Below are 12467 nucleotides of genomic sequence, written 5' to 3' on the forward strand. Positions count from 1 at the left end.
AATTTCATTATCTGAATATAATAATCGTAGTTTGAGCTTATCATATTTCAACAGGGTTTAACAGTTTAATCGTTGACCTGTTTTAATTCAATTCGAAGAGTTTTCGTAACGCGTCGGCTTCCTAGTCTATATATATAAAAATGAAACCCGTTTCGCGTTGTCACGGCATCACATGTGAACGGCTGAACCGAATTCGATAATTCTTTTTTTTAAATGTTTGTGGAAGTCCAAGGATGGTTCTTACGGAAAAAAATATTAAGAAAATCTTTCAGAAAGATTGATATAAGGCGGTACGAAGTTCGCCGGGTCAGCTAGTTAAAAATATTAAAGCGAATTTGTATTCCTCTAATTACCAAGGGAATATTGGATGGGATCAAAGCAGGCTAAGTTTTAATCTGGGCCTTAAGCCGTGTTACAAGGAAAGTTCATTTCGGTGTATTTTAACGATATTTCTTAATTATATTTTGACTGAGAGACAGATATTAAGGCCACTCTGAACTTTCGAAGAGACGTTTTTAAATCTAAAACTAGATGGGAATTGGGATGTCTTCATAATATTAATTTGGAAGCACTAGAAACATCGTATATTTCTATGAATTATGTTTTTGTTTGTGGAAATAATTTAAAATCGTCGGGTAATTTAATTCTCACCTAGCTGTGAAAAGATAAAGCAATAGTTTAATCATACGAGAAAAAACGTAGCGCCGAGTTATTTAAGACACCACAGTATTAATATACCTTCAAGAATATTTAAGGTTGTTATCCTTTTAAATGATTAATTTTTTAACAAATCAAAGCTCGAGTTTGAATCGGGTTTGAGTATCGATTCAAAATTATATTCTTTTTTCCCTGGGCCTGTGTTATTACGTAAAGGAATAACGAGTTATACCTACCTAAAGTGTAAACAAAATACTTCATTATGTAATACTCACGGAAGTTGGAGAGTACCAAAACATCCTTATTGTGTAATTTTAAGGGCACCAGTGAAAGAAAATTTGTGAATGAATAATTTGCAGATGTCATCCTTGATGTTGCTCTGAATATCACCCGGTTCTGGTGCATCGATTCAGCCCACAATTGCCAAACGTAAGTACCTTTTAAAATATCTAATCCCAAAATCCTAGTAGGTATGTAATTTCCATATCGAACAACAAACTCGAATGCTACAGTCTATATACAATCTCGCACAGTTCCCTTACAAACGGGGTTACTTGGAGTTACTTATGGAAATCGACTTGTTATACAGCCAACAGCTTCTGAAGAGAGCCAGTGCGCGAAACATGTGTCGAATGAGAGTGCTGAGACCCCATCTGCATGTAAATTACACTTTAGCATGAGTGCCATACGCTTTATTCTGTCCGCAGAATGTTGGCAGCGTGTTAAGACGTCGTTATAGATTAATGAAGCCATGGCAAAAAGTAGGGTGAGCTTGAAAAAGCACTTATAGAAAGGGCATTTTCTCAGTAAAATAAAAGTAATCGTCAGAAAGAACCGATCATAGAAAATACCTAACTTAATTTTACTGAATTTCCGGGAAAGATTTATAGTTTTCTTTAATGATCTTAGAGACCCTCGTTTACTTTTGTGGGTGGATTAATTTATAGGTACAAAAGTATCACCAAAATAATGGTATTATTATTATTCAGTCTCTGCAGCCATAATAAGTCATGTCTAGCACACAAGCTTTTAGAAATTAACATAGACTAGCTCTAAGTTTCAATTAAGCACTATGTTGTAGTCTAGCCGAGCACGAACGTTTGAAGTAATGAGTTGATATGAACACCTGTGTTTTAGTGCTGTGAGACCTATTAAAACAGGCATTCAAGGGTTAATGCACTACAACATGCAATGTTTGTTAAAATGTAAGATAAGTTCATTACCATTAACAAATGAAATATACTTAAATAACATTGCTCTTGATATTGAAATCGCGCAGAAATCCTTGAACTTGAAATTGTGGAGATTGTATCAAACTGGTTTCAGAATTAAGATTGCTTAAATCAATTTAATCATTCCTTTTCCTTTGTTTGTATTTTAGCAGTTTAAATTACCTTATCGATTACGAAACCATGATTTAAAACTTTTTTCAGCAACTGAAATAATAACCGCGATGTTTTTTTTTAAAGCCTTTCGGCAACTAAATAAATATTTAACTGTGTTGAAAAAATAACCGGTCACAAGTTCAATTGGAGGTTACTGATTTGTTCTGGTTATATTTAAGTAATTACTATAAATAAATATATTTTGCTTTTATTAATAAAATGCTGCTAACTATAGATTTAATAACTTCCCTGTCTCGAGTCAAAGCTATTGTTACATGACCTAGGTAACACATAAAAGAGACGCTTCAAATAGTATGGATTCGTGTCACCATAGCATAGTACGTTTGACTTTTAAACAATAAAACTTCGCCAAGTGGCTCTCTAGTTCATTATTTGCTTTTTCTGCGCTCTCATTGCATCTTATTATGGCGCAAATAAAGTTAAAATTTGTTACTACGAGAGGTAAGTACTAAAACAGTTTACTTGGCTCACTAATTACACTAAAATAAGGTTGAAAGTACTGGGTCGGCGGCCTTCGAATATGGAGTCGTATTAAAAAGGTCTGCGGTCTGTCCGCTTCTTCGATCAATGATTAGTTAACTGAAAACGCCGGATAAGGTTCTCAATCGGCCCAATTTAGCTCAGATAATATAATTAATTTTCCAATAGATAATTGGGGGTTCACGAATTTTGTTAAGGAACTACTTACTTACATAAAGTACCTAGTAAACTAAAAAAGACAAATCTATCAATAGGTAATTAATAGGAGGTGGTTTAACTCCAATAAGTAGGTAAGCACTTAAGTATCAAGATTGGTTACGAGACTTTCAGGTAGAGTCAATGAAAACATGTTAAAAATGAGCAGACTTTTCAGGCAGATTCGTTACGACCCAGAGGATGCTCTGCATATTTTTCACCGTTGCCAAGCTAAAACCTCATTTTTAGACTATGTCCGTATTAGCATTTTTACGCAAAGGCCATTGCAAATACTGGCGGACTGCATTTCACGCCATTTTCCATGGGCCGCACACTTCAGGTATTCTTCATTTTCTAGTTCACTGAACTGTTGTATGATGACCTACGACAAAATAATGTGCTGGACATATTCCTAGTTACCAGTTTTGGCAAATTGTATGTTACTTAGGTACGCCACAAAAACCGCATATTAAAAAGCTGATGGTAATAAAGATGAAATTAAATGTAATTATTACTTATTTTCATATTCGTTATTCGCACAACATGGTTGATCTAATGTTTCTATTGGAAACAAGGTAGATTATAAATGCACTAATTCTGAATGAGGCTAATCGTCATGCCATTGTCCATTGTTACATTTGTTCAACTACGCATTTTTAAGCTATATGATTAACCAATCAAAACAAATGACCTAGCCGTTTCTGATGCAGTCCATTCAAACAATATGCCTGTAACCTTGTTGAGTAGGTACTTTGTAATAGGAACGCAATGTACCTACCTAATTTGTAATTCGTATAATTAAATGCAATAAATTGAAAGGAGTCGATGCACGATTGCTTTTTTTGCTCGCCAAAGAGAACGGTGGGCCTAGAATGTAGTCGGTGTACAAAAAGTGATTTAATATTTATAAAACAAAATAAAATTTAATGAGCTTGTTGGTTGATTTTATTTTTTATAACAGATTTTTATGAACATCATAAAGTTAGCAGGAAGAGGCGTTGGGAACAGGCCGCTATACCAACCGGTCAACATGGAAATCATTGGGGGAGGCCTCAGAGTGGACATTCTATGGCTGAAATGATGATGAACAGATTTTTTGGTCGAAAACTAGGAATTAAAAAATGGTATTTCGGAACTATTCACATATTCAAAGATTGAACTTTTATTTCAGGACTATTTTCAGTATCATTTTTTGAAAATGCCAAATCACTTGGTTTCCATTTGCGCGTTGCATGCTTGCATGTCAGTATGTAAATGTTTTAAAATTACCTTTAGATTTCCTTGACTTAAGTATTCCTAACCTACGTGTCAATACCTTAGTTTTTATCCAGTGTTATCCTGAATTTATGGTGATTGCATTATTGTGGAGCCTGTCTTAGGAGTTCAATCTTCATAAATTGACCACCCGTCGGTGTAATATCTCGCGGAGCCCTCATCTATACTAGGCTATTACCCGGCCTCATTCGCAGTGGACAATATCAACTGAACGATGATATATTCTTGATAGGGTGTGCCTGAAAACGTATGGCTGAGGATAAAATTAGTTTAGGGGAAATCGCGCGCTAACGCCTGCCAGTTGAGAGGATAGATAGATGTTTCAAGAAAACTTTACTGATATTTTACTGAGATTGATCTAGGTATATACCTACCTATTAATTAATCTAGTTAGTCACGTAGGCTTACTTGCTTGAGATTGTTAAACAATATAAATGTGGTATTATGCAGAGTGCTGGCACTTCAAGGGGTTTTATGAGCTCGGTTTTTATTTATTATGGACTTTGCACCGCTATAGGTATCTCATCAGGTCATAGGTAGCGTCCCTTTTGCCAATCCAACGGCATTAAGGTGAACTTAATGCCATTGGGCATTCTCTGTCAGTTAACCTTTGGGCTAAACAGAAAAAATATACCAATTCTCGCTGAGTAGGTACAGCATATCACACAACGTTAATAAACCTGTCCCACTTATAACGATCCTGTTAGTTATAACAAGCAGCAGTTATAAATCGAGTGGTTAACCCTCGCACCGTTGTACGTTATCCGGACAAATCCGGAAAAGTGTGGGTGTCGTGGAGACCCTATTTCCAGCCTGCTCATTGCGTATTCCCCGCGCGATCCGGATGACCCCTTCCCCCAGGATGCCCCAGGATTGTCCTCGAAGTTTTGCGGATCGCTTATTTTTCCCGACCTCTGTATCGGGTTACCGATTCATAAATAAAGCAGATACTTCGCACCGTTTGTTGTGTCGTTTACGTAGTTTTTCATCGGAAATTCATATTTGTGTACGGACCCTGTCATCGGGTGTTTTTCGTAAACAGATTCACAGTAAATACGCGTTTGTTCGCCGATTTGGCTGAGCGGACGAAAGTGGAATTTGAAATAAGAACCTATCTGAATTTGAATCGAAAGCTTTTGAAATCTGGGAAAGATATAATTTATACTCAATGATGCTTTAAACTAATGCTTTTGGAAATGAAACTACTTTTGATGAATGTTATTCTTTTTCAATTATTTACCTATCATGAAAATATTTTTCTTATGTTGGACATTTTTGTTCTTGCTTAAAATAAATTAGAAGTTGCTGAGCAATGGAGGGTACCTAAAGACGATCTTTTTAAAACAGCAACAATCTAGTTGTGTGCGATTCCCTTGGGAAAATCTTAAAAACAAGCAAAAACAGTGACACGTAGCTGACCGTGACTTTGAGAGGAATGCATATTATTTTCGGATGTAGCAATGTTACGTATGGACCGACATAATGATCGTGTTTAGCTCATCTTTTATGTAATATCCCGTCGTTTCGGTCCGGCGATGACCTAAGGTTAGACTCGCCGCAGACTGCAGACTTTTTTAAGTTTATTGTAACTTTGATTAGATGATTATCAAGATGGATAGACAAGATAGTGATTGAAAGATAACCGACAAATTTACAATCAGTTCTATGCGTAGGGCGTCTAGATTACCTACTGATGCAGTTGACCGATAACTAAACTGAGTTTTTAGGCAATCTAGTAGCTATCAAACTTATCAGCCGACGCCAAATCGTCATTATTGCATTTGCACATCACACTGATTAAAATCCCGACGAAACTATCAAACTACAAGTCTGCAGTTTGCGGGGACTCTTAACCTACATAGGTAGGTAGCTATTTGACAGGCAATATCCGCGTGATCCATTGTTCACCTCATTGTGGATTCCGAGCGAGGATGCGCAGCTCTAGCCTCTCTTTCATTAAACTTTTGCCTTCCTATAAGGTCGGGATAAACTGCGAATAACAAGGCCACTAATAGCAGTTTGCTCGGAGATTTTGCCCCGTAGTTTCCGCGCGATAAAGGAAAAGTGGACGAAAATAATCACAGTTTAATCGTCGCGTCATACGTGCCCGGCGTCAGGTCCCGGATATAAAACATTTACGGTGAAACTACGATTCACATGCTGAATTTTTGATGGATTGCCCACCTATTCGGATCGTAAAGGAAAATATTGACTGTAACAGACTTTGTAACTAATTCAATAGGATTTCTTGGACTCAGTAGTTTTGCTGTCATCATTTTTGGTGGTTTTATGTCAATGAAGATGCAGGATGTTAGTGGTTAGTTACGAGCAACATGTTATCATTTTAAATATCTGGAATTCGAGATAGGTAGTTACCTAGATAAGTGTTTAGGTAATTGGGAAACCCCTCCAGCTGGTTTCGATGGGTGAATTGAGTATAAACAAGATGGCCAGCTGTATCTCATTACCATATGCCTACGTAGATAATAAGTAGGTACCTCACATAAACAACAAACGTAATTCCCCATTTTTTATCCTTCGTACCATCAAAGCCTTTTTGTAACCTGAAACCTGCCATTGTAATTTAAGTGTGCTGTCGTGGTGTAGAAAAAAATAAAATTTTCTTATGCGAAAAGTCCGATGTAGGTACAGTCGACAGAATACACTTCTTGTTGCTTATCAGATCTATTACAACTTACATAAGGTTGCATTTTACCTTGATGTGCTGTAGTCGGTATATTTTTTGTTGCATCATTTTAAAGTATCGAATCATTCACTCGAGAGACGACGTGTTGTTTTTGTCAGTCATTGAACTAGCTGTCAGTATTTTAAGCGTCGATTCTCAAGCGTTGTTATGAATTTGACTTATATGAGGCGAACTGTGACCGAGATGAGAAGTAGCGATGAGCACATCAAGCTTTTAGCATCTTATGTAGCTGTTATATAAAACGTAATAGGTGTTGTTTTTAACAATTTTGTATGATGATAAGATATCGAATTTGTACGATAAGATCTCGACTCTAGGTACCTTGGTGATATCAATCAGAATATTTGTTAGATTTCAATATGCCCCGAACAATAAAATGTAGAGTCGCTGTTTCGAATTTTGGAATAGATTTTTGCCGATTGCTCAACGTCTAGACTTAAGCAATTTTGTGAATAAATAAAGTTTGATAGAAATCGTCACATTACGTTTTGTGGAGTAGGCTATCTAATAACTATCTTTACATTTATTTACAACGTTCTAAATGTTTATGCTACGCAAGTTCATTAAAAACACTTCATCTATACTAATATTATAAAGCTGAAGAGTTTGTTTGTTTGTTTACTTGAACGCACTAATCTCCGGAACTACTGGTCTGATTTGAAAAATTCTTTCACTGTTAGATAGCCCATTTATCGAAGAAGGCTATAGGCTATACAACATCACGCTACGATTAATAAGAGCAGAGCAATAATGAAAAATGTTGCGAAAACGGGTTTTCACGCGTACGAAGTCGCGGGCACAGCTAGTGTAAGTATATAATTGTTGCGTAAGTTGGTTATTTATTCTGTGGTATAAGGAAAAATATCTTTAGAACACACGAGAGTTTCTTGGTATTACCTGCACACGTGTGAGTATTGTAACGTTGGCAGCTATTAAGTGGCGCTTCAAATACCAATGTCCGATTTGTGATGTTGGTTAACCACATAGGTTTTTGAGTTAACTTATGATTATTTGAGTGATCGCGTTCGAACCACAAGCAAGTAAACCTTACTACCTATTGCATATTACCTATATTGAATAAAAAAAATTGTAACTATAATGGTGCCGAGAATTTTTTAAATCAATAGATTCTATCCCATTTCTCAGGGGAATTTAAATAATAAAATAAGTTTCCTTTTCTATCGAAATACGACCATTTTGCCATACTGCCTATCAAAATTCACGGACATCTGTCCTGCTGCCCATCTAGAAGGTAGATATTTCAGGTAATAGGTATGTTCCTATATTATTTTATGTGAACTGATTTAAAGCTCAATTAGGTAGCTTATACATAGAGTTTTCCTATTGAGTTAGTGACTTTTGACGCAGAAGATAAATACCTACGTAAAAAGTTGATTTTTACGTGAATTACAAGTACCTACTAAAAGTACAGAAAAAACATTTGTTTTAAATTCCAGGAATAGTTATAAAAAGTATCTAGGTACAATATTTTCACCACACTAACAAGATATTGTATTGAGTTTAATTATAGCCTAGGCTCTTGCTAAATAGTGCAAAATTTATGAACCGATCCCACAAGTTGAACCACTCTACATAGTTGTTGCCGTAATTTGACTACAAAAATAATGTTTTCTTTCTATAATACATGATAGAGAACAAAAAATAACAAATGAAAACTGCAATTTCATGGATCACAAATGTAAGTAAGTAGTAAAAAGTACTTAAGGAAGGACAAAGGACAGGACCTTTTAATTTCATTTATTTGTAAGGTGCTTATATCCTTTTTATTACTGTCTATAGTAAGTACATAAAGCTACACAAAGGTAGATTTAGTCGTAGATAAAACTGCTCGAAATAAACAGTTGGTGTGGTATATAAATTCGGTTCGTTAATTTGAGTTCTAGGAAGGCGCTCATGCGCAATTAGCACCTTATTGATCAAATAAAATGAACTAATGCTAATGCTATACCTTGTGAGCAGTCAGGTAATTTTATACCTATTATCTACACTAATAAGGTATGATTTGGTTATTTGTGACGAAATCTTTATGAAGTACGTATGTATTGAACGTTGCCCTCTCAAAATAGACTATCGTTTGGAAAAATATTGTTATGTTGTTTTATCTATTTTTATCACTTTGTCTAAAATATTGTCTAGTTACACAGATTGCGTATAGACATTTGATTTCGTAAGTGGATATTTGTCTAGTTGATAAGTGATAACATTTGTAAGTGCTCTATGATCGATAGTAATTCGTCAGGTAAAAGATAAACTTAGTAGGAATACCAACGTGATTCATTGAATTAAAGAAATGACTTTAGTTATAATAATTAATAAGAATCATTAAGTATACCTTCTAGTCACTAGTGTAAGATATTCTATTTTGCATAAAAATAATTTATGATCATTTACGAAGCAAGCAAAATACCCACGTGTCTTAACACGCAGTTTTTTAAAATTAATTATTCTGATTTTTGTACTAAGTATGCCACAGTCCAGTGCTAGATTATGAGCTAGGTGCAATTGGTTGATACGTTCTTGCACGCACAATTTTTTTTTCTATCCAGGATAAAGGCTATCTCTGCAACTCTGGGGGAAGCGATCAATCTGTAGGTATCTATCTAACCACTTCAAAAAAGATAGATAAAGGTTAGATGACATTGAAATATATATTTGGATCTCTAATCTTAGATGGACTTTAAAAATGCGTGTACTTATGCAGTCAACACAAATAAGAATAGGTCGTGTTAGTAGGAACTGGATTTTTTTTATTTATTTATAATAAAACTGGGTAGGTATTGATTAAACGAGCCGGCTCTATGGTCTTGAAAATGGTAAAAAGGATGCAAGAGAAAATATCAAGTAAGTTTTTATTTATTTATATGAACTGTTCATAAAGTTTACAATTGAAAGATTACAATTTCAAAAGTGTCATAATAAAGTGAAGACCAATAAATAATACCTACCTTACCTACTACCTATGTGCGGACACACCTCACTAGAAAATTATTATGTAAGGTACAGGTTTATCGATACTAAAATAGTCAAATGAAAATTTTATTTCTTAGCATTGGCAAGGTTTTCTTGCATAACAACTTAGTTTCATGCGTTTCAAAAATTGATGAAAATTCTTAAAAATAGTTGAAAAATTTTTCAGTTATGTATGGTTAGGTGAGGATTGATCTTTTGAATTATTGAGCTTCTTATATGAAGAGACGAGTATTTTTCAACCTGTCATTTCCTTAGCCAAGTTTTATTAAGAAAATCAATCGAACTCCTTGAAATCTGCTTAGGAATTGCAAATTATATGCCACGCTACTTATCGTTTGCCCTACAAGGGAATAAATGTTTGAATAAACGCGTGCGCCGATTCCTGAGTTCAAGGCATGCGACTAAACGCATAACCACGACAAGTTATTATGAGTGCTACTTTAACTTAAACTATTTGCTTAATTAATGTTATTAACAAATACATAAATAGGTATAGTTAAAAGTACCTACTTTTTCTGATTTTATCTCAGAAAAGTCGTAAAGTTATTCCGTGTCACTAGTTTTCACGTAAAATTCTTTTCCAAGGATTTATAGATCCCAAGGATATTCAAAATCAGTTCATTTTGAAGAGATCCTACATCCTTATATGCAGTTTATAACTAACTGCGTCAGATTTGAGACATATTTATTACTTACACTTTAGGTACGAGTATAACAGTAAGATCATCTCTACATATTAATAGCTCTATTAGTTACCCAATTATGTAGATATACATGTAGATTTACTCGTAGGAGTAATTGAAATGATTCAATGAATAATAATCATTATGTTGTCCGTTAACGTTACTAACGCCCGTATTCACAAACATTACTATGAGGTCTCACAGTGCGCGTGGACGTGGACGCACAGGGTGACACACGAACCAATCACAGAGCTCTATTCAAAACACTGTGCGTTCGATTTGCTGCTTCACTTAAGCAAGCATCGTTTGTGAATACGGGCATAAGATCTTTTACGCTTCATTCGTGACGATGAGTTAAAAAGGACAAAAAACCTAATAATAGAAACGTATCAAGGCCTAAGTTTGTAAGAAATAAAAATAGACATCAGTAAATACGGCCTGTTTTTATATTTGTTACCCAAAAAATTAACTTTAACTTAATTTAAGTACACTTAAATCTATGTACTTAGATATTTTACCTCATAAGCAAAATGTAGCAACTTAAAGTAAGTGACATGGTTAGGGGTCTGCGTGGCGCCCTGCGCGCTTCAGCGGGACAGTCCATCCCAAAAAAAAAATGGTTAGGGGTACTTGAAAGATTCAAAATAAGATAAAAATGTGCATTCACCTTTGATAAACAACAATAAAATTAGTCATGCCTACCTACCGAATTCTAATTCCGAAGAATCGTACTTTGAAATGTGATAAGAATGCGTTGAACCTTACACTTTATCTTCATGGATAAATACTAAACCATGTCCTCGAAGGGCGGTATCACAATAGGAAATCTGTATACCTAATATTTTAAAGCTGAAGAGTTTGTTTGTTTGGTTGAACGCGCTAATCTCAGGAACTATTGGTCCCATTTGAAAAAAATATTCTTGTGTTGGATAGCCCATTTATCGAAGAAGGCTTTAGATTATTAACATCACTCGACATCCAATAGGGGCGGAGCAGTAAAGAAAAACGTTCCATAAACGGGAAAAATTATTAAAAAACTATTTTCACGATAAGAAGTCGCACAGCTAGTACAAGTACTAAAACATTATGTCCTCGAAGGGCGATATCACAATAGGATTGAAATAAAAAGCCCGACAAAATAGCATCGCGTTGTTACAACATCGCGGCGAATACTATTGACCGCGAAATGAGAGATTGCAAAACCTAATCAACTGCGCGAAACAATGTCTACGAAGGTGATAAGGTGTTTCCTGGTGATTGGAAAAAGAAAATATTTAACATGTTCTGATAATATTAACTTAACCTTCTTTATGAAAAAGTAAACTAGATAGAGGTCTCTTAAATTTTTTGTTTTGTGCCACTTACCTATGTATTATCATATTTTACCACACACTTTCTGTTTGTTCTGAAGAGGGTGGAGGTTTGTAGCACACAGTTACTTTTTTTTTCTTCAACCTCTTACTGGTCTCTCCACCACCTAATTATTATACACCACTTTGAATTGATAAGTAGAGTTAGACGGAATAGAAGGACACTGCCTACTAAAGTTGTATCTCATTTACATTATCTACATAAGCCCAGCAGTGGATGGACATCTACCGTCTGAAAAAAGAGTCATATGAAAAGTGCAAGTGACTGACAGAAGGACTCTAATTTGAATTAAATTCCTGGATCTATAAAATCTTCACCAAAATGTTGGAAGAAAAGGACGTTAGTTTTTAAAAAAGAAACGTAAAAAGTCAACTGTTGTATCAGAAATAATACAAAACCTTAAAGTAAAGGGTATTCTACAACGTCATTAAATAAAACAAAAGTTATGCTAATAATGTTCGTTCTTTGTACAATCTTGGTCTGTTAAGGAAGTCCAAAGATAAAAAGGAATTGTAAAATCAGGTTCACCAGGAAAAGAAGTAAAAAACCTGCAAGAATTAATAAATACAATATGTTTTTTTATTTTTATTATTAGCATAGTGGTAAAACAGCTATCATTTGTGGCTAATAGTGCTTAACTATAGCTAACTATGTTTGGTTTTATTGGTAGGTATTTAATTTAGTCTACTTCAAAGACTACTA

The 12467-nt window shown here is 34.8% G+C and overlaps 1 protein-coding gene across 1 annotated transcript in view; it reads left to right on the forward strand.

The window, feature by feature from the left end:
* Positions 1–1067: 1067 nt before the first annotated feature.
* The window catches only part of LOC114350625 (sodium-independent sulfate anion transporter), a 54969-nt gene continuing 43569 nt past the window's right edge, over positions 1068–12467 (forward strand). Inside the window, exon 1 of the mRNA XM_028301490.1 lies at positions 1068–1086. The gene's annotated coding sequence lies outside the window, so the exon portion shown is untranslated. The remainder of the gene's footprint in view (positions 1087–12467) is intronic.

The sequence above is a fragment of the Ostrinia furnacalis genome, unplaced genomic scaffold (genome assembly GCF_004193835.3).
Source record: "Ostrinia furnacalis isolate ACB-3 unplaced genomic scaffold, ASM419383v2 OfSCF0932, whole genome shotgun sequence".
In the NCBI taxonomy this organism is placed as follows: domain Eukaryota; kingdom Metazoa; phylum Arthropoda; class Insecta; order Lepidoptera; family Crambidae; genus Ostrinia; species Ostrinia furnacalis.